The sequence below is a fragment of the Eschrichtius robustus genome, chromosome 2 (genome assembly GCF_028021215.1).
Source record: "Eschrichtius robustus isolate mEscRob2 chromosome 2, mEscRob2.pri, whole genome shotgun sequence".
Classification (NCBI taxonomy): Eukaryota; Metazoa; Chordata; class Mammalia; order Artiodactyla; family Eschrichtiidae; genus Eschrichtius; species Eschrichtius robustus.
In genome coordinates, this window is record NC_090825.1 from 49548643 (window position 1) to 49563068 (window position 14426).

The 14426-nt window shown below is 36.8% G+C and overlaps 1 non-coding gene and 1 pseudogene across 1 annotated transcript; both read left to right on the forward strand.

Annotated features, from left to right (window-relative positions):
* Positions 1–2399: 2399 nt before the first annotated feature.
* The window catches only part of LOC137758841 (small ribosomal subunit protein eS12-like), a 49397-nt pseudogene continuing 37370 nt past the window's right edge, over positions 2400–14426 (forward strand).
* Positions 3770–3876, forward strand: LOC137760412 (U6 spliceosomal RNA). Its single transcript, XR_011073355.1, has one exon. It is a non-coding gene; the product is annotated as a U6 spliceosomal RNA (small nuclear RNA).

Consider the following 14426-nt stretch of genomic DNA (forward strand, 5'->3'; position numbering starts at 1 on the left):
GTTTCAGGTTTGTTTTTCCTCTTCTGCTCTAAAATATTCTGTGTACTAAGAACTTGCTCAGGAGTCAAGGGGAGCAGCTTCTACATTATCAGAGTCAGTGTGAACCTGTATTATCAGCAGGTCCATGGGACCCTAAGCATTCTTTTCAGGATTAGAGAAGATGTGGTAATCGTCACACAGAGCTGGGTCTGAGTGAAATGAGAAGCAGACCAAAGGTAAGAGGTCTCTGGGCAGAATTTTTTTCAAAAGTGGTTTCAAACTTCCCTACACAGCCGAAGTCCCCAAGAATTTAAGTACAGATCCATGAGCAAAACTTGGGATTTGAATCTGAATTTTTAAGCTTGGGCCCTGGAAATGCATTTTTATAAAAGCTCTTGAAGTGACTAAGAGACATGATCAGGTTCATAAACTTCATTTCTGGTAGTTGGGACTAGAATATAAGAAACTAAGAAATGGGGTTGACTTTTCCCATTAATTACAACCTTAGAGAAGTACCTCTAGGTTTTACTTCTTTCTGATAAAATATGAGGCTCCCAGATCCCTCCAGAATCTAAAATGTTATGATTCAGTAAATAAGAGTTTTAGCAGTTGCATTTCTGTTTTTGTGCCTTTGGGTTTAGAAACTAATTTTCAGAGCTTGCCTTTAATGTAGATGGAGTTTGTGGCTGACTATAGCTCCCATTCAAAGGATTCCAAGTAGGTTTTTCTTCCTCAGAACATCTTCTACACCAACCTGCTTTCAGTTTCGGAAATTTCTGCATTAGAGGAATGGGTTAAAGTGAGGTCTCTTCAGTTACATATTTAAGTCCCCTTTTGTAGGAGTTAGTAACTGCATTAACAAGTTGATAATAGTTTTGTACCAAATATTGTAGCACTTCTCAGCCACTTTTTCTATCATGACACCTATGACTAGTTGTGTGCACATGTGCTTCTCTCTCTCATTGATGCAGTCAGTGTTGTGTATGATGCCCAACTGTATCTCTACTGTTTTCCTTCCTATTATGAAAGCATCTCAGAATGCAAAGAATGAGAGTGACATAATTATTAGAATAACCTAGAATCTAGTCAAGTTTTATAAGAATAAAAGTATCATTAATTCTCAAAGTTGGACGTGAGTAAAAAAAATTAGTTGAGACATGCCTCTTCTGATTGTGACTGTGTTAATTTGCTAGGTCTGCCATCAACTGATGGGTTTAAGCAACAGAAACCTATTGTCTCAGTTCTGGAGGCTAGGAAGTCTGAAATCAAGGTGTTCTTTCCAGGCATGTCTGGCTCTGTGTCCAAATTTCTCCTTTTTATGAGGATACCAGTCATATTATATCAGGATCCATCCTAATGACTTCATCTTAACTTGATCATCTGTGAAGACCTTATTATCAAATAAGGTTACATTCACAGGTACTGATGGTTAAGACTTTAACATTTTGGGGAGGATACAATTAAACCCATAACAGTGTCATTCCATTGTATGGTGGCATTGATGGTGAAAATCTAATGAATTAATTTATGAGGTGGATCATGGTCCTTCAGAAATTGATAAAAATATAGACGGGTTTTTCTGGTGTGATATAGAGAGATTAAATATGGAGCTCAGAAACTGCCAGAGGCATGACTGGCCCAGATTGAAAGGCCTTAAATTGCCAGCAAAAAGTAATTGGTAACGAAGACTGTGGGAAGGGTTGCAGTAACTAGGAGAACTACCTTAGGGTAGTTACAAGGACACTAAATACAAACTTAGCCTTCTTTATGTAGAAGACAGCTCCTACAGGTAAGTGTGGGAAGGGTAAGGTTACTAGAGTAAATTTTGGAGTAGCTGTTTGCATCTCTGCTCCTGAGAGTTTCATAGCATTAAGTTTTTATATCACCATCTTACTGTTATAATAAAAGCATTAATCACATCATTAATAAAACTAGTATTTTATCCCAAACCTGGTAGTTTTCTATTGGTATATATTAAGATTGTACAATTGCACAGCACATATACTGTGCACTGACATGTATTTTGAAGGTAGTCTGGGAAATGGGAAGGTATTTGATGGTATTTTGGAAATACATAGTGATGCCTGCTTGTACTGTCATGAAGCAACTGTGCGCGTATTTCCCCAACTTCACGATCATGTTGGTATTGTGAAATTGTTCAAGATGGGAGAATTTATACTATGGCAATTGGCAAGTGCTGTAAATTATAGCTTCAACTTTGCTTTGAAAGCTGGTTATTAAACATTCACCAGAACACCACCAGATATAAACGGCGTTTTAAACAAATTAATATACTCTGGTTTTAGGGGCACTTACAAGAAAAGCTGTTTTTCCTGCTGAACAAAAGTAGCTGTATCTTGGTACCATGCATTAGAATAGTGTGAAGATGAACAATAGGGCCAGTTTAGGAGACAGACGAAATGAATTTGAACTGCAATCTAGTAATGGCTTCTAAAGCTGTTGAGCAAATTGCCGAGGCAATTCTGGTATGTGAAATTCATTCATTAAGAAGAGTTAAAATTTAAACTTCCTGCTTCCCTGACACAGGATGAATAATAGGAGGGCTAGAAGGATCATCATTTCCATGGAAAACCCTGGAAATCAGAGAGTTCCAAGCTGTCATTAGTTGAGTTTTCAGGATTAAAAAGTAAAAAAATAAAAAAGACTATTTAAACATTTGTTAATTCAACCTGTACATTTTATGGGTATTTGGATAATATGCACTAATGTGAAGAAAAATGAGCTTAGGAATAAGTCTGCAGTGCATCTCAAGCTTTAATGAGTTTATAGATCATCTGGGAACCTTGTTAAAAAATTTAGATTTTCATTCAACGACTCTGGGGTGGGGCCTCAGCTGCTGGTCCCCAGAGCACACTCTGAGTAGCAAGGAGCTAGAAATCTTTCAGAGGACGTGAGTGTGGAGGTGCCCCTGACCGGGTGTGATCCTCCCTCTTGCCCACCTTGCCCTCAGCAGCAATAAGGAACACATGATTTGAAGGTTTTCCTTCTATTCTATTCTGCTACACTTTCTTTTAATTTAGATTTATTTACTGGTTGATGGTAACAGTGTTCTCCCTTAGAAATTCCTCTGAGGTCACCACTTCTTAACATTTAAACCTGTTCTATTTTTTTTTTCTCCCTAAGTCTTGAGACTAACTGGGATCTCTGTAATTCCACACAGCTTCCAGTAGAGGTCATCACCTCGTTACAGAAATATTTTCTTTCTTTCTTTTTTTTTTTCCTAAGAGATAGTTCAGTGGCTGGGATGAATTTGCCTTCTCTGGGAGGGAGTCAGCCTAAGGGACCAGTTATCTCCAAGGCCACTGGTTTGCACATAATATCGCCTCCATCCAAAAGTGGGAGTGTCAAAGATGGGCATACTTTTCCAATCCCCTGGAAAAAATGAAGGAAACAACAACTGAAGCATGGCTAAAGGGCTACAAACTTTAAATGCAGTGTTTCAGTTTGCTAGGGCTGCCATAACAAAGTTCCACAGCTGGTGACTTAAACAACTGAAATTTATTTTCTCACAGTTCTAGAGCCTGGAAGTCCTCAATTAAGGCATTGGCAGGGTTGACTTCTTCTGAGGGAAGGATGTGTTCCAGGCCTCTCTCTGACTTATTAGATGGCCGTTTTCTCCCTGTTGTCTTCATATCATCTTCCCTCTGTATGTGTCCATGTCCACACTTCCTTTTCTTATAAGGACATCAGTCATGTTGGATTAGGGCTCACCCCAATGAACTCATATCAATTCAGTTACCTCTTTAAGGACTCTTAATAAATACAATTAGTGCTCACTTCATCAGCACATATACTAAAATTGGAACGATACAGAGAAGATTAGCATGGTCCCTGTGCAGGGATGACACACAAATTCGTGAAGTGTTCCACATTTTTTTTTTTTTACTATTGTGGTGCTGATGTACCTCCTTGTTATTGATTCATCTATATTTTTATTTTTATATTCTTTCTAACATATCTGTTAGTTTCCTAGTCTAATTTTATTTTTTACTTTGTTATTGTTCTTTTTTTTTTTTTTTGCCACCCACGCAGCTTGGGGGATCTTGGTTCACAAGCTGGGGGTCAGGCGAAGGAAGCTCCTGTGGTGGGAGCTCCGAGTCTGAACCACTGAACTAACAGAGAAACTCAGACCTCTGGAAATATTCATTGAGTGAGGTCTCATGGAGGTCCTTATCTCAGCACCAAGACCCAGCTCTACACAACAGCCTACAAACTCCAGTGTTGGAAGCCTCAGGCCAAACAACCAGTAAGACAGGAACACAATCCCCCTCATAAAAGTAATAAAAAAATGATATGGCAAAAAAATATGTCACAGATGAAGGAGCAAGGTAAAAACCTACAAGAGCAAATAAATGAAGAGGAAACAGGCAATCAACCTGAAAAAGAATTCAGAGTAATGATAGTAAAGATGATCCAGAATCTCAGAAATAGAATGGAGGCACGATTGAGAAAATACAAGAAATGTTTAACAAAGATCTAGAAGAACTAAAGAAAAAACAAACACAGATGAACAACACAATAACTGAAATGAAAAATACACTAGAAGGAATCAATAACAGAATAACTGAGGCAGAAGAACAAATAAGTGAGCTGGAAGACAAAATGGTGGAAATAACTGCCAAGCAGCAGAATAAAGAAAAAACAATGAAAAGAATTGAAGACAATCTCAGAGACCTCTGGACAACACTAAATGCACCAATATTCGAATTATAGGGGTCCCAGGAGAAGAAGAGATAAAGAAAGGGTCTGAGAAAATATTTGAAGAGATTATAGTCAAAAACTTCCCTAACATGGGAAAGGAAATAGTCACCCAAATCCAGGAAGTGCAGAGAGTCCCATACAGGATAAACCCAAGGAGAAACACACTGAGACATATTAATCAAACTATATAAAGTTAAATGCAAAGAAAAATATTAAAAGCATCAAGGGAAAAGCAACAAATAACATACCAGGGAATCCCCATAAGGTTATCAGCTGATTTTTCAGCAGAAACTCTGCAGGCCAGAATGGAGTGGCAGGATATACTTACAGTGATGAAAGAGAAAAACCCACAGCCAAGATTACACTACCCAGCAAGGATCTCATTCAGATACGATGAAGAAACCAAAAGCTTTTCAGACAAGCAAAAGCTAAGAGAATTCAGTGCCACCAAACCAGCTTTACAACAAATGCTAAAGAAACTTCTCTAGGTGGGAAACACAAGAGAAAAAAAGAACCACAAAAACAAATCCAAAACAAAATTAAGAAATTTGTAATAGGAACATACATATCGATAATAACTTGGATTGTAAATGGATTAAATGCCCCAATCAAAAGAAAAGACTGGCTGAATGGATACAAAAACAAGACCCATATATATGCTGTCTACAAGAGACCCACTTCAGAGCTAGGGACACATACAGACTGAAAATGAGGGGATGGAAAAAGATATTCCATGCAAATGGAAATCAAAAGAAAGCTGCAGGGCTTCCCTGGTGGTGCAGTGGTTGGGAGTCTGCCTGCTAATGCAGGGGACGCGGGTTCGCGCCCTGGTCTGGGAAGATCCCACATGCCGCGGAGCGACTAGGCCCGTGAGCCACAACTACTGAGCCTGCGCGTCTGGAGCCTGTGCTCCGCAACAAGAGAGGCCGCGATAGTGAGAGGCCCGCGCATCGCGATGAAGAGTGGCCCCCGCTTGCCACAACTAGAGAAAGCCCTCGCACAGAAACGAAGACCCAACACAACCAAAAATAAATAAATAAATAAATAAATAAATAAATAAATAAATAAATAAATAAAAAGAAAGCTGCAGTAGCAATACTAATATCAGATAAAACAGACTTTAAAATAAAGACTGTTACAAGAGATAAGGAGAAACACTACATAATGATCAAAGAATCAACCCAAGAAGAAGATATAACAATTATAAATTGTAATGCACCCAACATAGGAACACCTCAGTACATAAGGCAAATGCTAACAACCATGAAAGGAGAAATAGATAGTAACACAATCATAGTAGGGGACTTTAACACCCCACTTACACCAATGGACAGATCATCCAAACAGAAAATAAATAAGGAAACACAAGCTTTAAATGACACAATAGACCAGATAGATTTAATTGATATTTATAGAACATTCCACCCGAAAGTGGCAGAATACACTTTCTTCTCAAGTGCACATGGAACATTCTCCAGGATAGATCACATCTTGGGTCACAAATCAAGCCTCGGTAAATTTAAGAAAATTGAAATCATATCAAGTATCTTTTCCAACCACAACGCTATGAGATTAGAAATAAATTACAGGGGAAAAAAATGTAAAAAACACAAACACATGGAGGCTAAACAATATGCTACTAAATAACGAAGAGATCACTGAAGAAATCAAAGAGGAAATCAAAAAATACATAGAAACAAATGACAACAAAAACACGACAACCCAAACTCTATGGAATGCAGCAAAAGCAGTTCTAAGAGGGACATTTATAGCAATTCAATCTCACCTCAAGAAAAAAGAAAAATCTCAAATAAACAGTCTACCCCTACACCTAAAACAACTAGAGAAAGAAGATCAAAGAAAACCCAAAGTCAGTAGAAAGAAAGAAATCATAAAGATCAGAGCAGAAATAAAATAGTAATGAAGAAAACAATAGCAAAGATCAATAAAACTAAAAGCTGTTTTTTTGAGAAGATAAACAAAATTGATAAACCCTTAGCCAGACTCATCAAGAAAAAAAGGGAGAGGACTCAAATCAATAAAATTAGAAATGAAAAAGGAAAAATCACAACTGACACTGCAGAAATACAAAGGATTGTAAGAGACTACTACAAACAACTATATGCCAATAAAATGGACAACCATGAAGAAATGGACAAATTCTTGGAAAGGTACAATTTTCCAAGACTGAACCAGGAAGAATTAGAAAATATGAATAGACCTATCACAAGCAATGAAATTGAAACCGTAATTTAAAATCTTCCAACAAACAAAAGTCCAGGACCAGATGGCTTCACAGGCGAATTCTATGAAACATTTAGAGAAGAGCTAACACTGATCCTTATCAAACTTTTCCAAAAAACTGCAGAGGGAGAAACACTCCTAAATTCATTCTATGAAGCCACCATCACCCTGATGCCAAAACCAGAAAAAGATATCACAAAAAAAGAAAATTACAGACCAATATGACTGATGAAAATAGATGCAGAAATCCTGAACAAAATACTAGCAAACAGAATCCAACAGCACTTTAAAAGGATCATCCACCATGATCAAGTGAGATTTATCACAGGGATGCATGGATTCCTCAATGTATGCAAATCAATCAATGTGATACACCACATTAATAAATTAAGGAATAAAAACCATATGATCATCTCAATAGATGCAGAAAAAGTTTTAACAAAATTCAAAAACCATTTATGATAAAAACTCTCCAGAAAATGGGCATAGAGGGAACCTACCTCAACATAATAAAGGCCATATATGACAAACCCACAGGAAGCATTATACTCAATGGTGAAAAACTGAAAGCATTTCCTCTAAGATCAGGAACAAGACAAGGATGTCCACTCTCACCACTCTTACTTAACATAGTTTTGGAAGTCCTATCCATGGCAATCAGAGAAGAAAAAGAAATAAAATAATACAAATTGGAAAAGAAGAAGTAAAACTGTCACCCTTTGCAGATGACATGATACTATACATAGAAAATCCTAAAGATGCCCCCAGAAAACTACTAGAACTAATCAATGAATTTGGTAAGGTTGCAGGATAGAAAATAAATGCAGAGAAATCTCTGGTATTCCTATACACCAACAATGAAAAATCAGAAAGAGAAATTAAGGAAACACTCTCATTTACCATTGCAACAAAAAGAATAAAATACCTAGGAATAAACCTGCCTAAGTCTTTCTCCCTCTGCCTAAGGAGGCGAAAGACTTGTACTCAGAAAACTATAAAACACTAATGAAAGAAATCAAAGATGACATAAACAGATGGAGAAATATACCATGTTCTTGGATTGGAAGAATCAATATTGTGAAAATGACTATACCAACCAAAGCAATCTACAGATTCAGTGCAATCCCTATGAAACTACCAATGGCATTCTTCACAGAATTAGAACAAAAAATTTTACAATTCGTATGGAAACACAAAAGACCCTGAATAGCCAAAGCAATCGTGAGAAAGAAAAATGGAGTTGGAGGAATCAGGCTCCCCGACTTCAAATTATACCACAGAGCTACAGTAATCAAGACAGTATGGTACTGGCACGAAAACAGAAATATAGATCAGTAGTACAGGATAGAATGCCCAAAGATAAACCCACGCACATATGGACACCTAATTTATGACAAAGGAGGCAAGAACATACAAAGGAGAAAAGACAGCCTCTTCAATAAGTGGAGCTGGGAAAACTGGACAGCTACATGTAAAAGAATGAAATTAGAACACTCCCTAACACCATACACAAAAATAAACTCCAAATGGATTGAAGACTTAAATGTAAGACCAGACACTATAAAACTCTTAGAGGAAAACATAGGAAAAACAGTCTTTGACATCAACCACAGCAAGATCTTTTTTGACCTACCTCCTAGAGTAACGGAAATAAAAACAAAAATAAACAAATGGGACCTAATTAAACTTAAAAGCTTTTGCACAGCAAAGGAAACCATAAACGACAAAAAGACAACCCTCAGAATGGGAGAAAATATTTGCAAATGAAACAACAGACAAAGGATTAATATCCAAAATATACAAACAGCTCATGGAGCTCAATATCAAAAAAAACCAAACAATACAGTTAAGAAATGGATGGAAGACCTAAATAGACATTTCACCAAAGAAGACGTACAGATGGCCAGGAAGCACATGAAAAAATGCTCAACATCACTAATTATTAGAGAAATGGAAATCAAAACTACAATGAGGTTTCACCTCACACCAGTCAGAATGGCCATTATCAAAAACTCTAGAAAAAATAAATGCTGGGAAGGGTGTGGTTAAAAAGGAAACCCTCCTACACTGTTGGTGGGAATGTAAATTGATACAACCACCATGGAAAACAGAATGGAGCTTCTTTAAAAAACTAAAAATAGGACTACCATATCACCCAGCAATCCCACTACTGGGCATATACCCTGAGAAAACCATAATTCAAAAAGAGACGTACCACAATGTTCATTGCAGCACTATTTCCAATAGCCAAGACATGGAACCAACCTAAATGTCCATCGACAGATGAATGGATAAAGAAGATGTGGCACATATATACAATGGAATATTACTCAGCCATAAAAAGAAACGAAATTGAGTTATTTGTAGTGAGGTGGATGGATCTAGAGTCTGTCATACAGAGTGAAGTAAGTCAGAAGGAGAAAAACAGATACCGTATGCTAACACATATGTATGGAACCTAAAAAAAATAAAATTGGTACTGATGAACCTAGTTGCAGAGCAGAAGTAAAGATGTAGGCATAGAGCATGGACTTGAGGACACAGGGTGGGAGGGGGAAGCTGGGGGGAAGTGAAAGTAGCATCGACATATATACACTACCGAATGTAAAATAGTTAGCTAGTGGGAAGCAGCTGCATAGCACAGGGAGATCAACTTGGTGCTTTGTGATGACCTAGAGGGGTGGGTTAGGGAGGGTGGAGGGAGGCTTAAGAGGGAGGGGATATGGGGACAATATGTATGCATATGTCTGATTCACTTTGTTGTACAACAGAAACTAACCAGTATTGTGAAGCAATTATACTCCAATAAAGATCTGTTAAAATAATAAAACAGTATGGTACTGGTGTAATGATAGACACATAGATCAGTGGAATGCAATTGAGTTTCCAGAAATAAACTCATGCATTTATGGCCAATAAATTAAATAAATAAATAAATATATAAATACATACATACATACAATTAAATTCTGAGGTATGGGGGTATTAGGACTTCAACATATTAATTTTTGATGGGACCCAATTTAGCCCATAACATGCAATAAATAGCCAAACTGTCTTAAGAGAACAAGACTTCATTGATAAATAGAGCTATGTCTACAGCTATAATTTGTGTGGAAAATTCAAATCAAAAGTTTCTTTTCCCTCCATTACCTGAATATGTCTGGAAGATTGAATTAAAATAAAAATCAGCTCTAATTGTCTTAAGTAATTGTTCATTTTTTGTAGGTGTTACATTTTGACGGCTGATCTAGGAGTAGATCATAGGGGAGGAGGACTCTGAAGCAGGAGACAGGGTGCAAATCTTCCAGTTACATTATCCAGACCAGAGGCATTTTCTCCTAAATTACGTCCCACCACTATTTCTATCATAATTTCTTTGTTTCAGGTCTGTTGAGTTGCCTTCTTCTTGACATCTTTCCAGAGATCACATGAACTAAAAGTAAAGTCTCTGTTCTTTGAATTCATTAATTCATTCCAAAGACATACTCCAAAGCACCCACTATATTTGTAATACCCTGGGCACATAAACTTGAATGTCAATACCTTCTCCCTAGTAACTTACTATAATAGAGTAGAAATGTTTGTAAGAGATGTGTGGCCAAGTGCCATTGCAGAATAGTTGGCGGGGGGAGAGTAATTTTAAGGAGGAATCAGGAGATTTTGATATGTCATTAATTTGACATTTATTCATATGCCTTAGCAACCCTCTCCTTACCCATCCAAGAATTGTTATTTTTGTGTTTCTCAGAAGGCAGTACACATTGTAGGTGCTCAATGAATGCTTGTAGAAGAATGAATAAAATCAGGTGTTATAATTCTCTTACTCAGGAATAAATGTTAAGGTACTATTCTGCAAGGTGGGCTTACTTGGGTGATCTGCCCATTCTGGGCACCAGCCCTTGTCCATCAGGGTCCACACGGGCCACATAACTATAAATCCTACTCCCAGAGGGGCTTCATCAGAACAACAAAAAGATATGTTGTAAATGACTGAACACGAGTTACAGACTTAGAACTTTATAGAATTTAGCTATTTTGAAGATGCAACAACTAAAATGTTATAGACTGGGGTTTTGAGATTAGCATTTTACTTTCTCCTTTCTAAGGAAATAGTGAAAACCTTGGTCAGCTCTGGCTGAGAGAATTGTATCTGTATTGATCTCCTTCAGATTTTCGGGTTTATTACATTAGTTCTCTTGTAAATATTCTGCCTTGTTCTGTCCTATGCCTTTTGGTGTCAAGATGGTCACTTCTTCACAGTGGAGCCCTTTTTAATTATAATAAAGATTCTAAATTTGCTTTGGGTCCATTTTAAGTGCAGAGACTTCATTAATTACACCAGGAGGAGGTTTCCTAATGCTATAACATCTAGGAGCCTTTGAAAAATTAATTTGAAAAGGTTTTTCTTCCTTATTGTGCAGTTTTGTGTGAATTTGTTTCCTCTTGAGTATTCTGATGGTTGTATCTTTTTTTTTTTTTTTTAATCCAGATTGCTTTAGAGGATGAGGAGCCTGCTGATTTGGTTGCAAATGAAATGTAAGCCTCACAGCCAAGAACCATTAATAGCATAACATTCTATCTGGTTTTAGCCACTAGGGAAAATTACTATTTAACAAAATGTTGAAATAAATAAATAGTAATTTATGACACCATTGTTCTCTGTTGTTGGAAACCTCACCTTTAAAAGTAGTTATCACATCTTGGAGGGAGACTCATGAAAAGAAAAAGAGTTTGAGGGGATTTCTCCAGTGGTGCTCTCCTGCTTGACTCTTTTTCCCCCTTATTAACCCACTCCTACTGAAGCAAATACACTTGGTCTTCCACTTTGTTTTTTCCCAATCTCTTTTTGTATAAATACTCTTGGCTTTGAGGTAACATGAAGGAGTGAATGCTAGGTCTGAGAGTCCAGAACATAAGCAGACATGAAAGCCTCATCACCACAACATCAAAGGCTAACACAGAAAGTGCTAAAACAGAAATCATCAAGTTGTTCCCAGCTACCCTTTCTTGTGAGATATTTAGCATCCTGTTCAATATTTGGACACTTGGACTATTCCACAGGCTCCTCAAATCTAAAGTAGAAGTGAGTTAGAGGTAGAAACCTAGATGTGGTCCTTTAGTTGTCTGAACAAGGACATTGTCCCAGTAGATTCTCTCTCGACATGGTTCGTGCTTGGGCTCATTATGTCCTATCAGTATTTTTATTTTTCAGTTATTTATTTTTTGAACTGGTTAAAGATTTAGATCAAAATGGGGACACTGTGTAGAAGCTATTCATGAGGTTTACTTGCCAGTTTATTACAAATTGCATCCCTCTCCCCAGGGAGAACACACTCTCTGTTTCCTTTAATCTCTTTTATAAGGGATGACAGTATATATTAACAGAGGGCAAGAATAGATCATTGGGTTTAAGTGTTAATGATCATCTAATAATAAGATGTGATAGGATTATATTAGAATTGCAAAACTGGTCTATTTATTAAGAGTGGCAGGCTATCAAATTATAAGTCTCAGAGGACACAGGAATAATTATAATCTTCTAGAAATGAAAAAGTTAAACTCTTTTGAAAGTCAATTTTATTATTTTGCTAAACTATGGCCAAATAAGGTTAATTCTGAAAATGTCTGTTATGTGAAAAAATAAATTTTATTAGCATTTAAATGAGACCTCATCTTCTAACACTTTCTGGTAGTTTTTAGAAGAATTCCACCTTTTTGATATGTTCGTTATGCATAAGGATGTTAAGGTCTTATTGATAACATAGAAATTAATATGCTTTTAAAATGTTTAATTCAGTGTTATAAAATGATTATTAGCTGCAAGTATAGTACATTCTCTAATAGCTCATTACAAAACATGTTATGGAATATATCAGTTAAAAAAGCTTTATATACAGTCTGTGACGCCTTGAAAGAAAAGGCAGTGTGAGCAGTAACCCTAACATAGGATCTCAAAGTGGGAATTCAAATTTCACCTGGAACCTTGACTGACTACTTATAGAACTTCCTCTACAAAACTAAACAAATCACTTCCCTGATAATAGCAGCTAACTTATTTGGATGTTCTTTGAGCCCCAGTTGAGTGACCTTCATCTGGTGTGTTGTCTTCCATTATCTCCAGCCTCACTCAGCCTCCCATTTGGAGTATCTTCATTTTTCGTTCTTGGCTTCTTTATCAGAGCATCTAATTTTAGCTCCTACCCCGTTTCTTGTCTTTATTTCTAAAAAATTTTGAGGCATGTTCTATACTAATTAGTTTAATTTATTTGTAATTTTTCAACTCATTGCATCTTGGCATCAGTTCCTACCATTTTACCAAAAGCATTCCTAATTGCTGGATTTGGCAGTAATTATTTTCCTGTCATTGTCTTTTTCTTTTTTATTTCTTTTTTTAACAAATTTTATTTTATATTGGAGTATATTTGATTAACAATATTGTGTTAGTTTCAGGTGTATAGCAAAGTGATTCAGTTATACATATATGTATCTATTCTTTTTGAAATTCTTTTCCCATTTATGTTGATACATGTATTTTGGATGTTGGCTTTGAAAATAAAGTGCTAGACCTGTAGACCAGCTTGGTGGAGCAGGATGTCATCCCCAAATAGTGACATCTGCATCTGTGAATATTAGGGGGATTCAAAGACTCCAACACATTCACCCTAACAACTCTAGCCAAGCCCTGCATTGGTTCCTCAAGGTGGTCAAAAAATATAACTTATTTACTAATTGTGTCCTCTCTTTTATGAAAGTGGGATTCTGTAATTACTAAACACTGTTAAAGTGCAGTAATTATGTTTCATCGTACCAACAGGGGGATAATAAGCATTGACTATTACTCCCAGAGTCTAGCTTCAAATTTTTTGGACCCTAGAGCATCAGTGTGGGGCTACATAATGCTAACTTGGCTTCTCTCTGATCCCTACAAGGACCATACAGAGTAAAAAGAGACTGCAGTTAATGGTGCCCTAGGAGTAGGAACTGAAGAGGTTAAGAAAAGTCCTATACAGGGTATGTGAATAAGTACATTGATGCAGTTTGACATGAATAAACTGCTTGAAAGCCCAGGAAAATTCTTAAAAGATCTAGAGAAACAACTAGTCATGGTAAACATGGCCTTAGCCTACATTTCCATGATTAATACAGCAGAGTAAGTTAAAGAATGCCTTTGGAAGGTCACCTCGGTTTCTTGTTAGTTAAAATCAAGACATACAATTTGTCCATTGTAATAGGGCATAGTATCCTTACTACAAAACTCTATCTAGGGATAAGCAGGAAACTTCTTTGTGACTAAAAAGTTGTATCTAAATAAGTGGAAAGGTACAAATCTTTTTTTTTTAAATTAATTTATTAATTTATTTATTTTTGGCTGCGTTGGGTCTTCGTTTCTGTGCGAGGGCTTTCTCTAGTTGCGGCAAGCGGAGGCCACTCTTCATCGCGGTGCGCGGGCCTCTCACTATCGCGGCCTCTCTTGTTGT